This window comes from Sus scrofa, chromosome 7 (genome assembly GCF_054392235.1).
Source record: "Sus scrofa isolate SSC_HxYL_T2T_F1_AM1 chromosome 7, Sscrofa_HxYL_maternal_Yorkshire_Landrace_v2.0, whole genome shotgun sequence".
NCBI lineage: Eukaryota > Metazoa > Chordata > Mammalia > Artiodactyla > Suidae > Sus > Sus scrofa.
The window spans coordinates 9,230,677-9,252,697 of record NC_139389.1 but is presented as its reverse complement, the minus strand read 5'-3'; the positions used below and the strand labels follow the sequence as shown (position 1 = coordinate 9,252,697).

The window sequence follows — 22,021 nt, the reverse complement described above, 5'->3', positions numbered from 1 at the left end:
CCAAGAGCGGCAGAGTAGGTCTGGCCTCTCTTCCACGTTGTTTTTGAAAAGGACCTTCCTCTTTTACACTCGAGCATGATTCCCCCCCACCACCCCGCACACAATGAGGTTCTTTTGTTGCATGTTTGCTCATTACAAAAGCAATACATTTTCATTACCGGGAAATTGGGGGAACAAAAGATAAACAATGGAAAATAGAAATCACCCATAATCCTACCCATCCAGAGATAACTGCCATTGAATTCTCTTGTATTTCCTTCTCTTTTTATGAGAATATTACTCTTGAAAAAGTTCTCAAATGTGGATTTAAAGTGATACTGAAAAACCAATTATTACAAATAAAAGAAACAAAAATGAACGAAACTCCAGCATAGAATACCATTGATTTATCTATTTCCCGTATTTACCATCTTATAAAGAGAACGCATTCTCATAAGTTTACGTCCTCTTGTGCAATCTAAATTTACTTCAAGCTCTCAGTTTTCTCATATGCAGTGGTTTGGTACTGCACACCTATAAATATGCTATAGAAAATGTACAGTAGCAGTTCTATTAATATTCAGGGAGGTAACTGCAAAAATCAGTGGCAAATCTTAATTAGTAGAAGAATAGAGAAGCATAATGTTCCACTTTAAGCTGAGAATTTCATGATGTTCTATAAATAAATCTTTTGGACTCACTGGCATCATATGTAGCAAAATCACAGAATGACAACCTTCTTGCCTACCCACTCAGCCAACTGTGATTGGTTAAGAGGTAATCAAAGCCCACAGCTACCTCTTTGTACAGATAATTCTAGCGCTGCCTAGCCTGACAATCACATTCCAAAATTAAGTTTTCTGCTGAAAAAGAGAGACATGAAACAATTGCTGAAAAGGCAAGTGACGAATGAGGATCAAAACGGTCCAACGATTACATCATGATAGATCCTAACTATTCTCTTTTTTTTTTTTTTTTTTTTTTTTTTTGTCCTTTCTAGAACCACACCCGTGACACATGGAGGTTCCCAGGCTAGGGGTCTAATCAGAGCTGTAGCCGCTGGCCGACACCACAGCCACAGCAACGCGGGACCCGAGCCACATCTGTGGCCTACACCACAGCTCACTGCAATGCCAGGTCCTTAACCCACTGAACGAGGCCAGGGATTGAACCCCCAACCTCATGGTTCCTAATCAGATTCATTAACCACTGAGCCACAACGGGAACTCCCCTAACCATCCTCTTTATTGCAGGGCCCCCTCCCTTACAGAAGACAGACAGTAAATCTCGTCACTTTTATCTTGGTTCCAACCGCAGAATGTGGTTGGAAGGTTATAGTAGAATCTCCTGCCTCTTTTATAATCACGGGTATGTCTGCTGAGGGCTAGTCTTCTCAGGAAGGGGAGACAATTTTAAGCTGGCTTTTGTTTCCATAAAAATATTATATTTTGGCAGCTCCAGGAGTATCTCAGTCATCAAACACCAGGTTCTGTTAATTCTAGTCACCTGGAGAGTCGCCTCGGTGGGGACGTAGGAGGCCTTTCGTGTGAATGAAAATATACCTTCACGGTCCGACCATTGACACTGACATGTGGTCATTTCCAATTAAATCCCAGAGCAAGATTTTTCCATATGCAGCTTTTCATTTTTATGAACACATCTTATAATAACCAGAGTTAAGTTAGAACGAATGGCATCTTGGGGTTAGAGCGTCTTTGTGTAGGTTTTATGAAGTCTATAAAATCTCTGAAATCATATATGAAATTGTATTGTATTGTATTGTATTGTCTTGTCTTGTCTTGTCTTTTCTGGGGCTGCACCCGCGGCATATGGAGGTTCCCAGGCTAGGGGATGAATCGGAGCTGTAGCTGCTCACAGCAACTCCAGATCCTTAACCTGCTGAGCAAGGCCAGGGATTGAACCCTCAACCTCATGGTTCCTAGTCGGATTCGTTAACCACGGTGCCACCACGGGAACTCCCGAAATTTTATATTAGGAATCCTTGTGAATTGTTCTGGGGAAGAGATCTGTATATAGCTTTTATCATTTTCATAAGAGTCTGTGACTCCAAAATGTCTCAGAACCCTTGCACTACATTAAGCACAACTGAGAAAATTTGCTTTAATGTTTATGCCATAAAGTTATAGCAGGAGTTCCTGTTATGGCTCAGTGGTAACAAACCTGACAGTATCCATGAGGATGTGGGTTCGATCCCTGGCCTCGTTCAATGGGTTAAGGATCTGGCATTGCCATGAGCTGCGGTGTAGGTCAAAGACGTGGCTCAAATCCTGTGTTGCGGTGGCTGTGGCATAGGCTGGCAGCTGCAGCTCTGATTCAACCCCTAGCCTGAGAGCTTCCATGTGTGCAGCCCTAAAAAGCAATAAATAAATACATAAATAAGTTAGAGCAGCCTTTTGGATAGTACTTCTATCTAAAAGTGATTAATCAAAAGATAGGAAGAGGTTTCTTTCAAAAGTCTAGGAATTGTAGCCAATAACATTTCAAGATGTGTTGTTTTCCTACATAATCCATAATTCCATGGCAATTGTCTTCATGACTATAAACAGTTAAGGAGGAAGACAAATGATGAAATGTACGTGTCCCATAGAACTGCCTTTATTTTTTTATTTTTCTTTTTTTTTTTTTTGTCTTTTCTAGGGCTGCTTCCCGTGGCATATGGAGGTTCCCAGGCTAGGGGTCGAATCGGAGCTCCAGCTGCCAGCCTACGCCACAGCCACAGCAATGCCAGATCCGAGCCACATCCTTAACCTATACCACAGCTCATGGTAATGCCGGATCGTTAACCCACTGAGCGAGGCCAAGGATTGAACCTTGTCTTATGGATACTAGTCCAGTTCATTAACCAGTAAGCCATGATGGGAACTCCCCACCGTCTACTCCTGCCGCTGGCAACCACCAGTGTGCTTTCTGTATCTGTGGCTCATTTTTGTTGTTGTCGTTGTTTGTTTGTTTTTTAGATTCCATAGCATCTCATTTTTAAGGCTGTTAAAATAATCAGTCCAATGAAACATCATGATAACATCTTTCAGAATGTCATGGAGGAAGCTATTCATTGCATCAAAGTGAGCTCATTTTTATGAAGCCGCAGGGGAGAAATTGCTGCTTGACCTTTACTTCAAGATTCATTGTCCTAAACTGAATCACTATTTCCTTCATGTTGATTTATGGGTATTGACAACTATGCAGACTTAAAAGCTCTCTAGCACAGTATGCTTAAGATGTATTACAAAGTATTTTGAGTGTTACTGTAATGAAGCTTATCAATTATATACTCGAGCAACAGAGAAGACTAAAGGAACTCTTCTAACTATGTCATGGTCCTTAGAATCCCCATACCCCTTCTTCTTGAGTGGCAGAGAGAAAGAATAACAAAGAGCAACCGGGTTACGGCTGAGTCCACCTGTCTTAGCAGTTGAGGTGCAGAATAACGTCAGAAATTGTTACTAAATCTGATCAAGTTTCCGTTTTTCTGCACAACGATGAGAACTCATCCAAAGAAGTTTGGGTCATTATAATATATATCTATAGTCTCTTTGGCTCTACATTGCCCTAAATTACTTTAAAAAGTTATTAGGGGCGACACAAGTTTAAATTCAGATTATCTCGTTGGTGAGTGTATGTTCTTATAAGTTGCTCCATTCCTTTCCAGAAAAACAGGCAAAGGCATACATGAAAAAAAAAAAAAAAAAGCCTAACAGATGTACACTCTATCAGCTTTTTTGTTTGTAAGTCAATCAGTGAAATGTTTGGATTTGGGGGACTAGCTGTGGGGAGAAATTACTTTCATCCTCAATGTTACAGAGCCTTGTAATCTAAGTGAATACACAGAACCATGCTGAGAAGCATCCCCAATGTAGTAAAATAATTAGAATTCAAACAACACATTAATCAAGGAGAAAATCCTCTTTGTAATGTAAACCTTCAGCTGTGAAAAAAGTCTCCTCTTAAAACTGTTTCTTTTCTTTTTATTTGTCCCTTTTAATGCTTACTTCCTTACATATGGAGAGGTTATCAAGACTCATGGTGAATTTAAGGAAACTTTAATTTCATAATGTGATGTCCTAGCCGATGAAAATGATACAGCTGAACATACAAAGGAACTTACAATGAAGGAAGAAGCAAAAATGGGGACAGAAAGAAACGAGAAAGAAATTGGGAGGTGGAAGCCAGGATGGGTTGTTTGAATAAGCAGCAGCCAGAGGGAAGCTATGCCACCAGGAATCTAAGAGGTGATCAGAGCTGGAAGGCCAAGTTCACCTGTCGGTTGTAACAGTGTAACTTAGCTTCCTGCCTGGTGGGGGAGTTAATAGTCCCAAATAGGCTCTAACTAAAGGAAAGCAGTTTCTTGTACCTTGACTAACTGATGAAGAGGGATTTTTATTTATAACCTCAATGGGGGAATTCTCCCAGAAAGTGAAGAGAATCTTCAGACGGTGGTGGTATTGGCTTCAGATGGCAGAGCATAGAGGCTCTTATTTCCGGTGGCCATTTGCCCCTAAAGTGTCCCTCCCACGTTAAGTCCATTTTTTCCCTAAATAAATTAAGTTGGATGTTCATTTTCATAAGGAGGTTAAGTTTTACTGTTAATAAGCATGTGGGTCTGAGGACGAGTCTGGGTAGTTTTCTTTATAAAGGACTGTGATGCAAGATGAAGCACACGCACTTGGTTTTAAAAGCAGCAGCATCCTGATGCCAAGGGGAATGAGAGAGGGGAGGTGATTGGGGAAGGAGGCAGGTGGCAAATAGGCTGTTGAGGTTTATTGTCTCTTTGGGAGGCAATGATTATAACTGAAACATAAAAACAAGAACAATGGGATTTATCACTTCCAGCACATGCCTTTCCAAAACTTCTTAAAAAGGCAGATAGACTGTAGTATTACAAACTGATGATTTTCAATCACTTGATTTTATTCCACTTGTAACATGCTCATATATTTCTAAAAACAAAATGGAGAAATGACACTAAATAATTAGCTACCATTTCGTTCAGAAAGAAGAACAGAGAAATAACTAGTAATAACTAATAATGCCCTTCACTTGTGTAAACATGTTAAATATATTAACTTAATTTCCTGCGTAATCATTTTACAGATGCAAAAACCCAAACACAGACAGCAAAATTACCTGCCCAAGGTGGTAGGAGTGGTAAGTGAGGATGGAACCCAGATTCAAGCCCAAGTCCTCGGGGTTCCAGAATCCATGTTTTCTTTTTTTTCTTTTTTGTCTTTTTAGGGCTGCACCCATGGCGTAAGGTCCCAGGCTAGGGCTTGAATCAGAGCTGCAGCTGCCGGCCTCTGCCACAGCCTCAGCCATGCCAGATCCAAGCCGCATCAGCAACCTACATCACAACTCATGGCAACGCCGGATCCTTAAGCCCCTGAGCAAGGCCAGGGATCGAACCCTCATCTTCATGGATAGCAGTTGGGTTCATTACTGCTGAGCCACGACAGGAACTCCCAGAATCCATGTTTCCTCAATGACTACGGTATGAATTAGATTCAAACCCACATTGTCAGAACATGCATATTAATGTTAATCCTCTGAAACTTCAAAACCCAAGTATATTAATAGATCATGTTATAATATTATATTACATGATCAAGAATGTATTAAGCATGCAATGAAACTAGAGCTGGGAAATAGGATGGCATTATCTCTTGGCTTTCCAGTCTCCATGACTGCCTTCACCACCCTCTCCAAACGTTCTGAATTCCCTTCCAAAAGCTTTCTGTTTTCAGAAAAGGAGACTGAAAATAAAAAGCGTTCATATGGCTTCTCTCTTTAATAGTATGTATATATATACATCTCATTAGGGTCACCAAGCAGGTGACAAAATTTTCCTTTCCTTGAAAGGAAAAAATGATTCACTTTTGCTCTAGTTACCTTGGGCAGGTAACTTTTTGCTTCCTTTTTCCTTGAAAAGAAAATCATGACAAAGGTAATATAGGAAGGCATCAAATCAACACATAGACACACCCCAAATGAAGCAGCAAATGACCCCGATAGCTAATAACTAATACATTGTAGCCTGTTATTTGTCCACCAATCAAGGAAAGAAAATGGATACAATGAATGAACAGTAAGTAGAAGCTTCTAAAGTGGTTGGAAACAATTTCCACTGTATTATAAAAATACCCGAAACCCAGAATCAAAATAGAGAATGAACTTTGAAGTTCCGCCTGAAAAAGAGATTTTATAAAAATCAATTATCATAATTCAATACAACACTGTGTTCTGAACATGGAAGTGGGTCAGCTTGCTTCTAGGACCTTCTTCCACGCAGATCTCCGACGGGTTTGAAAACCAACATAACAGACCCCTCCAAATCCATTATAGCCAACAAAGTACAGTTAACGCTTGATTTTCTTCCACTTCACTCAAAAAAAATTCCCTGCCTCTTCTTATCTGAACTGCTGGAACATTTCTGGTATTTGATTATTTTCAAACCCATCGCTCCCTTAAGGAATGGATGCTTTACTTCTTGAGGTCACTGTGCTGATTTTAATTAAGTTCACTTAAAATACCAAACTAAGTGTTCCCCGTGTGTGTCATTCACTCTTCTCAGCACTTTAAATATGTGAACTCATTCACTCCTTTTCCAAAATCTTATGAGACAGTGATATCATTTCTCCTCTTTTGCAGAATCAGAAATCCAAGCCTAGAGAACACACCAACTGGTCCAAGGTCACATATGGGTGAAAGCAGAAGACAGAGCTTCTGCAATCAGGGGGTGTCTGCAGACGGTCAGACTGGGCAGCTTCAGCTTGATGAGAACCTGTGCTGATGGGACATGGAGAGGCCATTCCGGCAATACTGTTCAGTCAACCCACGACCAAGGCACCACAAGGTTTATTTGTTGTCACTGCAGAGTGACTCCTACCCCTGACTTAAATGTTATTCTTAAAAGAAGACTTGAGGGTAAAATCAAAAGGCATCCCCCTGGCCATCCCATAACCTCTCTTGCAACCCCTCTCCGTAGACTCAGGCTCATCTGCCTCCCCATTGACAACAAAACAAAGCAAAAAATCCTCTTCGTGCGTTAGACCTTGAAACAGTCTCCATCCAAATCATTAATACATCCAGCCTGGTTTACTACCCACACGGTTGATAAAGACATGGTAACATCTGATGGCTGATTGCACTGACTCACAGCATTGGGTTCCAATATGGGTCGACTTGGGTGAACACTGGTAAATCATTGAAGCCCCTTCCTGATGGGCAAAATGTGATAATGATATCTAGAGATGCTTGAAACATGGACAAAACCATGTATAAAGCATTTAACCCCATATCCTGGCACATAGATGGCAGTCAATAAATTAGGGGGAGTATCATAAACATTTCTTAACTTTTTTTCACAAAATATCCTTTGAGTCACTTCCATTTATTTATAGTTGAAAGACTAAGCGATTGGCCACAGGTTGGAGTCTGCGAAGATTAGAGATAAGAAATGCTCTGGGATTTCTGGTCTGTGGTTGAGGATGCAAAGCCATGTTCACTGAGGTTCCCGCTTTGTATGCACTTGTCTTTTTTCACTTGAGTATTTAAGACACAGCCACATTGAATCACCACATTGGTAGACCTCAGAAAGACTGTCCAGCTTATACAATTGCTTACAAATTATAGGTCTTTCCTGAAAACTCTAAATCTCCATACCAAGTTTTCCAATGAGAAAATATTTGAAAGTGGTTTGAAAAGGCAGAAGGGACAAAATAAGGCATTACCGTCATCTCTCAAGTGGAGTTACGGCAGGTTTCCTTATATTTTTCCTTTTTTTTCCCCTTGGCTTCATTTTTGGTGTTAATAACAATTAATTGTCTTTTGGGCCACATCCTTGGCATGTGGAAGTTCCTGGGCCAGGGATCGAACCCACGCCATAGGTGCAAACTGCACCAATGGGGAACTTCCAATAGTTTTTTAAAGAGAGAGTTCATAGGGTACTTCTCATAGGTTAACATTTCAGTTTCTATTTAGGAGGAATATAATTTTAATTTAAAAAAATAAAGAATTCAAATTATAAATGAAATGTTTAGCTCTTTGATTTCAAATTAATTTCCATTCTTTCTTGCCAAGGTGGACACTGTGCCTTTGTGGATCTCTCTGGCAAGTACCTTCTGTAAGGATGTGGTGGTCAAGGGTGAGCAATCAGAGGAAAACAGAGAAAGGAACGGAGAGGAGGAAATTACACAAGTGAGCATCTGAGGGATACTGTATACAGCATCTCTTTGCTCTGAGACTTTTTTTTTTTTTTTTTTTTTTTTGCTTTTTTTTAGGGCTGCACCTGTGGCATATGGAGGTTCCCAGGCTAGGGGGTCCAATCGGAGCTACAGCTGCCAGCCTACACCACAGCCACAGCAACACAGGATCCGAGCTGGGTCTGCGACCTACATCACAGCTCACAGCAATGCTGGATCCTTAACCCACTGAGTGAGGCCAGGGCTCAAACCCGCAACCTCATGGATCCTAGTTGGGTTCGGTAACTACTGAGCCATGAAAGGAACTCCTGAGACAAGTTTTTATTGTCTTAAGACATGTTCAGAATACTTGTTCACTATTGTTGAATGTCATAAAAGAGGGCCTAAATAAATAATGAAATAAACAAAACAAACAAAAAGACCCCTTGTTCACTGATGATGTTGTGACAGTGAACATTCCATTGCACATGCCAAAGAGTTAGGGACATAATGGGTAGTTTACCCTCACATGAAATACTCGCCCCTACTCCATCCCCTCAAATATTTAAGTTCCCAATGTCTCCTTACTTTAATGCCAGCTCTCTATACATTTGTATTATTTACAGATCACTTTCCCATATACTGTTTCATTGATCATCACAACAATACCTCTTGTGACAGGCAAGAATTTTTTTTTTTTCTTTTTCATCCACATATGAAAGTTCCTGGACCAGGGATTGAATTCAAGCTGCAGCTACGACCCATGCCACAGCTGCAGCAATGCCAGATCCTTAACCCACTATGCTGGATTGGAGATCAAATTTGTGCCACCACAGAGACAATGCCAGATCCTTAACCCACTGCACCATAGCAGGAACTTCAGGGAAGAATTTTTTTTGTTTTGTTTTGTCTTTTTAGGACTGCACCCATGGCATATGGAGATTCCCAGGCTAGGGTCGCATCGGAGCTACAGCCTACACCACAGCCACAGTAACAAGGGATCCAAGCCGCATCTTCGACCTATACCACAGCTCACGGCAATGCTGGATCCATAACCCACTGATTGAGGCCAGGGATTGAACCTGCGTCCTCATGGGTACCAGTCAGGTTCGTTAACCACTGAGCCACGACAGGAGCTCCAGGCAAGAATTTTTACTTGCATTTTATAGAACAAACAATCGAGACACAGTGAGGCTGTTTATTTGTCCAACTAAGAAGGGGTGAATTCAAATTAGAACCCAAGTTTTTGTTTCCAGATTCTTATCTTACTACATAACTGGGTAGGGGTGAATTCAAATTAGAACCCAAGTTTTTGTTTCCAGATTCTTATCTTACTACATAACTGGGTAGTTGTCACCTATATTACTCTGTTCTGTGTGGTTGAAATACACAAGGGACCTGGAGACTGGCTTTTTGGATGGCTCTGGTATTCCCTACAAGAGCTACTACAGAGTAAAAGAGAAAACTCAGCGACTCCATGGAATATTTCATTTGCAGAAAGTACAGCTATAAATTGTAACTGCAGAGACACACACATATTTATTTTCTCATCACGACATCAACTATATTAAATGATGAGCCATAAAAAATCTATAAAAATCCAAACAATCCAATAAAAGAAAAGCACCCTGATATGGAAGTACAGCTGCAGACTAGACACACTAATCAATCTGAAGATGTCGAGGTGTTTTAATGGAATACCTGACATTCACAGTCCTGGAGCCACCATGACTTAGTGCTTTAGCTAAGCAGTTAGGAAAGGCGCAGTTGCAGTGTTGTTTACTTGGTTCAAGTGTTTTCCAAGCTCTGACTTTTCTAGCTCGTGTCTCCTGCGAAAACATCTCTGACATTTGCTATGCCTGCATTTTCTTGAATGAATGTGGAGCTACACAACCACTTCACTTCCCATCAGGTTTTTCGTAGAGTAGAGGGGAATCTGACTTGTATCGCAAGTTCAGGACCAAGGTGTTTTAGCTACAATTACCTTGCAAAGTTTACATCTACTTTAGCAGTAGTTGAAAGGCAAAGCAGTAGATGGACATAATGATTCTGTATTGTATCAAGTGATGTACATTTTTCTTTTCTTTTTTCTTTTTTTTTTTTTTTGTCTTTTTGCCAACATTTTTCTAAAGATTTTGATTTCTTTACTGGAATAAAGCTATACATTCACTACAAAATATTCTAAAGAACACTCATTAGAGCTGTGTATGGAAATTAGAAGGACTGGCTAACCTAATATCCCAGTACTACAGATGACCGAATACCAGCACTCCCACTTCTGAATCTACATCCAAAGGAAATGAGAACAGGATATTGAAGACATATATGCACTCCCATGTGCACTGTAGCATCATTTACAATTGCAAATATGTGGGAGAAACCTAAGTGCCCATCAACAGACAAATGAATGGAGATGTGGTCTACATACGCAGTGGAATATTACTTAGCCATGAAAAAGAAGGGACTCTTGCTTGCCATTTGCCGCAACATGGATAGACTCTGAGGGCATTATGCTAAGTGAAACCATTATATAGGGAATGACAAATTCTGCATGGTATCACTTATATGTGGAATCTAAAAAAAAGTCAAACTCAGAGAAACAAAGAGTAGAAAAGCAGTTGCCAGGAGTGGCAAGGAGATGGGCAAAACAGGCAGAGATTGGTAAAAGGGTACAAACTTTCAGATGGAGGACAAATAAGGTCTGAGCATGTAATATAAAACATGGTAACTAGTTGATAATGCTGTATTACATCATTGCAGTCTGTTAAGTGAGTAGAATTTAAATGTTCTCACCAAAAAATAAAAAACAAACAATAAATATATGAGGTGATAATGTGTTAATTAACTAGATGTTGCTTTTTAAAAATCTTCCCAATCCTATTAACAAACCAGGGTGGTCAGAAGGATGAGTTAACAAAGTTTCCTGAGGCTCAGAAAGACGAACTTATTCAAGATCCTACAGCAAGTGGCAGAGCCAGGATTCAATTTCAGATCTTTCTGATTCTTTTTTTTTTTTTTTTTTTTTTTTTAGGGCCGCACCTGCGGCCTATGGAGGTTCCCAGGCTAGGGGTCCGATTGGAGCTGTAGCTGCTGGCCTCCGCCACAGCCATGGCAACACCAGATCCAAGCTGCATCTGCGACCTACACCACAGCTCACAGCAATGCCGCATCCTTAACCCACTGAGTGCGGCCAGGGATGGAACCTACGTCCTCATGGACTCTAGTCAGGTTTGTTAACCACTGAGCCACAACGGGAACGCCAGATCCTTCTGATTCTTAACCATTTAAGTGTAGGGCTTCCCAAGCTATTTTATTATTGCTCTGAATAAGTTTCAAACAATTTTCCTGGAATTTCATGGCAAAGTCTACAGAGAGAGAAAGCGCAGTAAAGAGTTTGCAGAAAAAGGAGACAGAAGATGTGATGCTAAACTTCACCTGCTTCGTAGTTTTGCTTTTCTCTGTTACTGTTTCCTTGTTAAAGTGCCCTTAGTAAAAGAGTCTGTTCTCCTACCACTTATGAAAAATACTGAAAGGCAGTGACGGTGTGTGAAAAATCATCCCTCTTAGACCATCACACAAGTATGATCAAACTTGGACTTCCCCCTGCCAACCAGGATAACCAAATTACCACTGGCAAAATCCTATCATCACACACACACACACACACACACACACACACACACACACACACACTGCAATACAAATTGTGAAGGTCCTTCTGAGTCACTGTGGTTTTTTTCCTTTCTGATGGCTAAACCCAGTGAGAACTCTCATAGTTAAGACAAACCATAATTCCACTGCTTGTCCTATTTCAAGCTAAATAGTATTCTGATAATTTGGAATTTTTTCTCAAAATAGCTCTCCTGAACTCTTTGGATACTTTGCGACGTATCCTTCCAACCACCTTGGTTTGTTAATAGGATTTGGAAGATTTTTTGTTTGTTTGTTTTGCCTTTTAGGGCTGCAGGTGTGGCCTATGGAAATTCCCAGGCTAGGGGACGAATGGTGGCTGCAGCTGCTGGTCTACACCACATCGACAGCTAACACCAGATCTGAGCTGTGTCTGCAACCTACACCACAGCTCACAGCCGGATCCTTAACCCACAGAGCGAGGCCAGGGATTGAACCCGTGTCCTCATGGATACTAGTTGGGTTCATTACCACAGAGCCACAATGAGAACGCCCAGAATTGGGAAGATTTTTTAAAATAAAGACCACACATCAAAGCTCTGGGGGCTGTAGCCATTGCAATTGTCAAAGACAAAAGCAAGACTTACCACGTCTGAAAAACTGTACCCTACTTTCAAGTTGTGAGGAGAGCAGAGACTGTGGGGCAGGAGTTCCCTAGACAGTGACACACAGACAGGTGTCTCCAGATCATGAGGGAATCGAAGGCAAGGCCCCACGAACAAACAGTGCCCTGTCTCCAGGGAATCACTTTCCCTTGGGGAATGAGCCTAATCAGGCTTTCTCTCTTCCTGACATGAAACCCAAGGCACACACACACCCACGGAGTTTAATTATGTTAAGTCTAGAAGACTAAAGAGAGCGACTGAATTTACCTTGGAGATTAAGAGAGGGATAAAATGTTGAAGAGATGACATCCATTCTTTGACGCTCAAAAAGCATGGGTCTGATGAGACATTTCTCATATGACAGTAAGTGGTTTATGGCTCTTTTGAATATAGCAGGTATTGCTGGGTATAGTCAGGAGACAGGGTGACACTGTCTTCACGTAAAATGCCAATGCTCGTGAATCTCTAACTTAGGAACCACTTCCTCAGTTCCAATTCGGAGTCGACATGGAGCCCTTTAAGGTAGCAGTGGTGGAAGGTTCTAGAATATAACAAGATTCCTGTACAGCTGTCATTCACACATCCAGTGTGTGAAGAGATGTGCCCACATCTCTTCACTGTCCTATCCACACTGAAAAGACTCTTCCCCTTGGAAACTGAGCCCTGGCCCCCGACAACCCACTCTGCTCCCCTGGAAGATAAACACACCCAAGAAGAAGGGAACTAGTTTACCCCAAAGGCACCTTTAGTGTCTTGTGGAAAAGGCTCTACGCTGTTTTGTGTTCAGTTAGGTAACAGAAGTAGGCTAGGACAGAAAAGAGACAAAGGGATAAAAGAGTTTTAAAAAAAAAAAAAAAAAAGAAGAAGAGTTCCCGTCGTGGCTCAGGGGTTGCGGGTTCGATCCCTGGCCTCGCTCAGTGGGTTGGGGATCCGGCGTTGCCGTGAGCTGTGGTGTAGGTCGCAGACGCAGTTCAGATCTGGGGTTGCTGTGGCTGTGGTGGAGGCCAGCAGCTGGAGCTCCGATTGGACCCCCTAGCCTGGGAACCTCCATGTGCCACGGGTGCGGCCCTAGAAAAGAGAAAAAGAGCAAATAAATAAATAACTAAAGGACAATGAAATGGGTCTCCCTTGTATGACTCTCTCCAAGGCCGGGTATTTGGCCTCATTTTGAGTGTGAGCTGGGATTTCTGGAATTGGACTTCATTTGGGAGAAGAAGAAGTAGACTCTGTTTCTGTATCTCTACCTCCTCCTTCCCACACAACTGCCAACCTACACGCAGTAAAAAGGCGCTGGTGATTTTCTTTCTTTTCTATTGTAAAGCACAACGAGGTTGAGAGCAATTTCACTCGCACCCACGGAAGACCTGGAAACGATCGAGTTGCCACAGGTACCGCCACGAGTCCCAGGAAATGACTTGGCTTCAGAGAGAATGATGAGAAGAGCTAAGTTTGATGTAGGGAGATTTAAGCCGAGAAAATTCCAAGGGCCAGGTTCTCAACGGTCGGGAGGGGATGTGGGGGGAGGCAGCCCTGGGGCCAACGAACAGAGGGAAAGGAATTTTTTTTTTTTATTTTTTTGCCTTTTTAGGGCTGTACCTGCAGCATATGGAGGTTCCCAAGCTAGAGGTCGAATCGGAGCTGTAGCTGCTGGCCTGCACCACAGCCACAACAATGCGGGATCTGAGCTGCATCTGTGACCTGCACCACAGCTCACGACCACAGCGCATGGCAACACCGGATCCTTAACCCACTGAGCAAAGCCAGGGATCGAACCTGCACCCTCATGGATGCTAGTCAGATTCTTTTCCACTGAGCCACGATGGGAACTCCAGGAATTCTAGTTACTCGTCAAAGCCAATCTTCAAAGCTCCCTGGTTTTGGACTCCTTGAGCTGCTTTGGAGAGAAAAAGCAGTATTTACAGGTTGTGATTCTTTTTCTGAAACCACACACAAAGCATGGTGGCCCTCCTACGGCACGGTCCATGTGTCAAGGGTGAAGTATAACCCAACACAATTAGAAAGGATTCCTTGAGCACGGTTTCTAATTGTCTGCACAGGAGACTGTGTCATTACAATGACAGTTGATACCATGATGCATAAACACAAAGCACTGAAGCTCAAAATTAATCTTCATTTTGTCACAGAGGAATTTGCAACTGTGCTCGAGGCACATGAAGTGTGTCGTGTTTTGAGACAAACTTAATGGCGGATATCTCACAAAGGACCAGGGATTTGGGCTCCAGGTTACATAAAGCGGTCCCAGCCACTCGGCATCGCTAACGGAGGGAGAATCAATATCTGTGGAAGTGGAACAACACAAGCCGATCTGTCGCAAGGGTGACCCTTCAAGAGTGCGACTAATCCTGCACAGGATGAAAAATAGAGCTTTTTTTCACCATTTGGAGACGATCTGGAGGGGGAAGGCTTCCTCTGGGAGGCCATCCATAAAAGGACAGAGAGGATGTTAGAGAGAGAACCCTGGTCAAAGCCTCATTGTATAGGTTGGGATTGGGGGGAGGGAGCAAGCCGGGTCCACGCAAACCTAGTTAAAACCCAGTCCAAGAAAAGGATCTCTGATCCCTATCACAAGCCTATGACAATGTGGCCCCGGAGATCATGACGTGCTCACAACTGCATCACGCACGGAGAAAGTGACTGGAGAACTGAATTTTCCATTCCTTTCTCTCGTCTTCTCACAGCGCCATCAAGAGAGGGCGGTCCCAAGAGTCTGTGCACCCCAAGCAGAGGGAGCTCACATTACGTGCATGAGAACATGCTGCTTCCTTAGGCGATATGAGAAAGCAACAGGAATTCCACGTGACACAGGGGAGCTAGGACACAGGGGGCGTGGAGATGGAGGAGGGTGTGGCTTGGTAGGGGTGATGGAAGGGAAGCAACTGCACTGGGAACAGAGGGTGGCATCCAGAACCAAGCAGCTGCTGAACTGGGGTGTCTCAAACTCTGCTGTGTTTGGGAATGCCCTGAGCATCCTGCGAAAATGCAGATTCTGGGTCTGAGATTCGACGTTTCTCCCACATCCCAAGGGAGGCGAAGGCTGCTGGTCTGCTGACCACACTTCGAGTTTGCCAGGTTCTGATCATTCTTTTCGGCACCTCCGGGCACCTACCTCCAGCAGCTGACTTGCTTCTTGTGTTGACTTACATGAAGCTGCTCCCAGCGCTGCTGCAGTCTCGGAACTGGCTGTATGATTTGGTTTACTAGTAAGAAAGGGTCGGGTGGAGAGTGACCGTTCCAAGGCTAGAGCTCTTGCAGGGCAGTTAGAGTCCACGCACTGTTAGACGACTGTCGGCTGACGCCTCAGAGAGGCAGAAAGTTGTGATACAGTGGTTCCTAAACTGTGAAACTATGACAAAAGCGCCGCATACGCCTCCCAGAAAAATGCACACACGTTTTCCAGATAATTTCAAGGTATTAATAGATCCCCTTGAAGCTGGTTCACTCACAAGGCTAAGAGGTTAAGAATGTTGCCTGGGAGTTCCCGTCGTGGCGCAGTGGTTAACGAATCCGACTAGGAGCCATGAGGTTGCGGGTTTGGTCCCTGCCCTTGCTCAGTGGGTTAATGATCCGGCGTTGCCGTGAGCTGTGGTGTAGGTTGCAGACGTGGCTCGGATCCCGCGTTGCTGTGTCTCTGGTGTAGGCCGGTGGCTACAGCTCCGATTCAACCCCTAGCCTGGGAGCCTCCATATGCCGCGGGAGCGGCCCAAGAAATAGCAACAACAACAACAAAGACAAAAAAAAAAAAAAAAAAGAATGTTGCCTGTCAACTCTCAGAACTTGTGTTTTGTTTGTGGGTTTTTTCCTTTTCTTTCCTTTTTGCTTTTTAGAGCTGCACCCATGGCCTATGGAGGTTCCCAGGCTAGGGGTCGAATCGGAGCTACAGGTGCCAGCCCCAGCCCCAATCACAGCCACGCAGAATCTGGGCTGCATCTGCGACCTACACCACAGCTCACGGCAATGCCAGATCCTTAACCCACTGATGGAGGCAAGGGATCGAACCTGCAACCTCTTGGTTGCTAGTCAGATTTGTTTCTGCTGTGCTAAGACTGGAACTCCACAACTTGTGTCTGTAACCCATATTCCAAATTAAATACAGACAGCAACATCTACAAAAATAAAAACAAGTCTCGTTGCAGTTCAATGTATAAATATTCAACCAGTTATTTAAGAAACGACCTCCTCTCTGTGTCCATCTCTCTGTGCACTAGTCACACCCAAACTCCACCGAGTTTTATGTCCAATTGTTTTTACTATCTCCTCGTTGACAAAGCTTCACCACCAATTAGAGAAATAAATTGGCCTAACGAATGAATTATTAAAATCCGCCTCTGCTGTTGCTGCCTTGAGAATGATCATATGCATATTCAAAGCACCGCCCTCAAGCCCTCAACCCACTTTCCAAGAGTTTAAACAGGCCTTGAAGAGGCCTTCTTCTCTGATGACTGCCAGATGCTGAAGAAAAATTGCTTTTAGCTTCGCACTGGATGAAACTCCAATTATATGGCACTGGAGTGCAACGGGAATTTCTGTAATCTTCTCAGTAGCTATATTGAGACCTAAGGCATGTGATTTCAAACATGTGAAACCATAGCAAGGGTCTGTTTGGCCCACTCTGTAATGTTGGGCTATTATCATTGGTACGTCAGCAGGGAATGAGAGAAGTAAGAATCCTACAGATGCCATGGAATTCCCATGGTGGCTCAGCCAAAACAAACGGGACTAGCACTCATGAGGATGCGGGTTCAATCCCTGGTCTTGCTCAGTGGGTTAAGGATCCTGCATTGCTGTGGCTGTGGTGTAGGCCAGCAGCTGCAGCTCCGATGAGACCCCTAGCCTGGGAACTTCCATATGCCTTGGGTGAAGCCCTTAAAAAAGGCAAAACACAAACAAACAAAACAAATAAAAAAAGAATCGTACAGATCCCAGGGCTTGAAGAGCTGTGGAGATTCACAAGCGGGCAAGAGAGACAATTCACTGCAATGGAAGAAAGCTGCACATGGGGTCAGGAATTTGGGTCCCCAGCCTGCTTGGCTGGTTTGCTCGCTTTATAAGCTTGGGCTGGACACTGTCCTTCCTTGAATCTTAGTTTCCAGATCTGTAAAACAGGGCTAATAATGTCTCTATTTTAGGGCTGTTACAAGGGCCCCATAAGATTACATATGTAAAGTATCTGGTATGGTATCTGGTGCTTTGTTAGTGTTCAAAATGGTAGCAGTTGGAGCTCCCACTGGAGCACAGTGGATTAAGGATCAGGCATTGTCTTTGCAGCGGCTCAGGTCACTGCTGAGATGCCAGTTCAATCCTGGGGGCCTGGCACAGTGGGTTAAAGATCCAGCGTTGCTGCAGCTGTGCTATAGGTCATAGCTGTGGCTCGGATTCAATCTCTGGTCCGGAAATTTCCATGTGCCATGGGTACAGCCAAAAAAACATGGTAGCCGTCTAGCCCTACAAAGGAAAGAAGCACTGAGATATGCTACCTGGTGGATGCACCTAGAAAACCTGCTAAGTGAAAGAAGCCAGACACAAAAGGTCACACGAAGCATGATTCATTTTATAGGAAATGTCCAGAACAGGCAAAACCGCAGAAAGAAAAAGACTAGTGGTTGTTGGGGGCTGGGGGGACTGCTTAAAGGATGCAGGGTTTCCTTTTGGGGCCATGAAAATGTTTCGGAACTAGTTAGAGGTGGCGACGCACACCACTGTGAGTGTACTAAAAGCCACTGAATTGTATACTTCAAAATGGTCATTTTATCCTATGCGCATACATTAAAAAATAAAATTTTAATAACAAAAAATGAGTGCTTGCTCACCTGTTTCCCTCACACTCAGTGGACCAGCTTCTCTCTCTCTCTTTTTTTCTTTTTAGGGCTGCAGCTGCTGCACATGGAAGTTCCTGGGCTCGGAGTTGAACTGGAGCTGCAGCTGCCGGCCTACACCACAGCCTCAGCAACGGCAGACCCAAGCCTCATCTGCAAACTACACCACAGCTCACGGCCACGCCAGATCCTTAACCCACTGAGCCACAACGAGAACTCCAAGAACCAGCTTTCTCTTTCAAAAAGAAAAGAAAAGGCCGTGGGTCCCTTTGCTTCTTGGCAGTTTTGACGTTTTCTGACGTGTTATGTCCTTAATGAAATCCTTTTATGAGTTAAGTCCTGTGCCGGCTGCCATGGAGACACAAAGAAAAAAATAAAAGACGGTGCCTGCCTTCAGAAAGTGTACTGCTATGTAGGCAGGAAGAGACAGACTCATGAGTTATTTCAACAAGGGTAACCCAATAAAGATGGAGCCAGCCAGGGCTACTTCTGGACGAGGAGGCTGGTATAAATAAGACAGAATGATAGGAAGAAGAGGGAGGGCAGAGCCTCAAACTGGGAATGACCTGGTCAAGACAGGGATGGGAAGCAAGACAGCCTTCCCAACCAAAGTATAGCAAACGTAAAATAAAATTCATCAAGTACATTAATCTTAAGTGTATAACTCCATGACTTTCCCATTCACCTAAACCCTTGTAACCACCAGCCGTGTCAAGGTATAGAACGCTTCCCTAAGAAAACATGTAAACTTTAAACAGATCAAATTATGAAAACCCACCAGTTCTTTTCAGGAATGAATCTATATTCTCTGGCGTAGCCTTATATAACCCGGGATGCGTTTTATGTAATGACTTTAAATAAACACAGGCCCAGATCTTGTCGTGCATCTATTTTGAAGATTTAGGTGACCACGCCAACTGTAATCCCTGACATTTTCCCAACATTTTCTCAAACCATGACACACTTCGCTCCTCCTACGATTTCAGAAGCTCCTCCCATCATTCGGACTGACAGTAACATGAGCGATGTAGCATCTTCTTAATGTGCTAAGTCCCCTGGCACTTGATGACTCACAAAACAGATCAGTTGTGTCCTGGATATGCTATGGAAGAAGTCTTTGCAGCACCTGACGGATCTACAGCCATTCCTGAGGTGTTTCTTGGGCAGAGAAGCACCTAGGAGGCTAGAAGAAGGCAAACTGATGGAGGCAGCCACTTCTAGAAAGTCTGGGCAGCAACCTCAGAAGCCTGCTGCTCCTTGGGGATGCTCTGCCTGCCATCTGAGGGTGACGACCACACACGTTCTTCCTTGGGGAGTTGGAGTGAGACGCACAGAAAAAGGTGGCATACAGTACAGGAGCAAAGACGCACAGAGAGAGAAGGAAGGAAGCAGAAGCCATGGTGGGGAAACGAGGTAGCAAGGATGAGGCTGAAGGCAGAGGCGGCAGAAGATGCATTTAGTGAGAGAGGCAGCGTGGACCACGCAGAGGCTCGCGCGGGGTGCTCCAGGGCAGTCCCTAGTGGGTCTCTCTGGAAAAGACGTTGGAACTCAAGCTGTTGTCACCTCTGACAGAAGAAATACCTTTCCAGGTCTGCGGGGGCTGGGATCTTTACTGAAACCTCATTCACTGAGACAACCCAAGGCTTCCCATTTCTTGACAATGGAAGGGGCTTCACACAAATTCTGTCTTACATGAAATTCAGTGAGAGCACTTTTATAAATGCCTGGGGTTATGGAGGGAGCGCTGGGACTCTGGGAAGAGCAAGGTGAATTATGTTAGGAAAAAAATCATGCAGGAACAAGACTAAGTTGTCATAAACGTGGGAGCAAATTTGGTCCCCCTCTAAAATTAATTATCAGGGAGCAAAAATGAATTAAAAAATACCCGGATTTTGAATTTGGGATCAACATACACATACTACTACATATAAAATAGATAACCAACAAGGACCTACTATATAGCACAGACAGCTATACTTAACATTTTGTAATAACTTATAAGGGAAAAGAATCTAAGAAAAAAAGTGTGTGTGTGTGTGTGTGTGTGTGTGTGTGTGTGTATAACTGGGTCACTTTTTTTCTTCTTTTTTTTTGCTTTTTAGGGCCACACCTGCAGCATATGGAAATTCCCAGGTTAGGAGTTGGATCAGAGCTACAGCTGCCAGCCTACGCCACAGGCACAGCAATAGGGGATCTGAGCACACCACAGCTCATGGCAACTCTGGATCCCTGACCCACTGAGGGAGGCCAGGGATCGAACCCGCATCCTCATGGATACTAGTCAGATTGCTTCCACTGAACCACAACAGAAACTCCCTGAATCACTTTGCTGTATACCTGAAACTAACACAACATCGTAAATCAACTATACTTCAATCAAAAAAAAATAAAATATAAGGGAGTTCTCTTGTGGCACAGCAGGTTAAGGATCTGGCATTGACATTGTGGCGGCTTGGGTTCAATCCTTGGTCTGGAACTTCCTCATGTCCTGGGCACTGCCCCCCCCCCCAAAATAAATAAAATTTGAAAATAAAACAAAATTTAACAAAGCAGTAAAAAAAAATACCTAGATTTTGAAATGTATGTACCTTATGAAGAGATAAATAATCTTGAGGGAATATTTCATTTTTAACCCAAACAGATTTCATTTGATAAGTTCTCCTCCATATGCATCAAAATCGAATCATATAAGACTAAGGAGAACTCTTGGGCAGCAAATATGACCAGCTGGGCAAAGGAAGTAGGCTGTCTAGATACAGGTTTTAAGTAAATCCAGTTTGTTTATTCTATATTTACATTTTCTAGTATTAGGGTCCTGGACCACTTCCTTTCCAAGTGTGAGACACTGGACTTGAATACTAAGAAGATAAGAATTATTTTTAAATATGGAGTTCCCGTCCTGGCTCAGCGATAACGAACCCGACTAGTACCCATGAGGACGAAGGTTCGATCCCTGGCCTCACTCAGTGGGTTAAAGATTTGGCATTGCCGTGGCTGTGGCATAGGCTGGCGGTTACAGCTCCAATTTGACCCCTAACCTGGGAACTTCCATGTGGCTCAAGTGCAGCCCTAAAAAGACAAAACAAGAAAAAATTACTTTTAAATATGTTTATTTTTCTTACCACTAGTCAGAAAAATAATAAAATCATAATATTTGTTGTCTACAAAAGACAATGTCTAATATACTTTTTTTTTTTTTGGATGGAGGAAAAGATCTAAGCCACAGGCCTTTCCATTTATATCTAATCTTGTAAGAACAATTGAACTATGAAGCTTATTTAAAGCATCTTTTTTTTTTTTTTTTTTGCTATGTCTTGGGCCGCTCCTGTGGCACATGGAGGTTCCCAGGCTAGGGGTCGAATCGGAGCTGTAGCCACCGGCCTTCGCCACAGCCACAGCAACACAGGATCTGAGCCGCGTCTGCGACCTACACCACAGCTCACGGCAACGCCGGATCGTTAACCCACTGAGCAAGGGCAGGGACCGAACCCGCAACCTCATGGTTCCTAGTCAGATTCGTTAACCACTGCGCCACTTCGGGAACTCCTAAAGCATCTTTTTTTTTTTTTCCTTTTTATGGCTGCACCTGCGGCATATGCAAGTCCCTAGGCTAGGGGTCAAATTGGAGCTACAGCTGCTGGCCTACACCACAGCCACAGCAACACGGGATGCCAGCTGTGTCTGTGACCTCCATCACAGCTCAAGGCACTGCGGGATC

At 43.4% G+C, this 22,021-nt stretch overlaps 1 protein-coding gene across 9 annotated transcripts in view; it reads right to left on the bottom strand.

Moving 5' to 3' along the window:
• Positions 1-22,021, bottom strand: part of PHACTR1 (phosphatase and actin regulator 1) — a 560,191-nt gene that overhangs the window by 437,859 nt on the left and 100,311 nt on the right. The window lies entirely within an intron of this gene.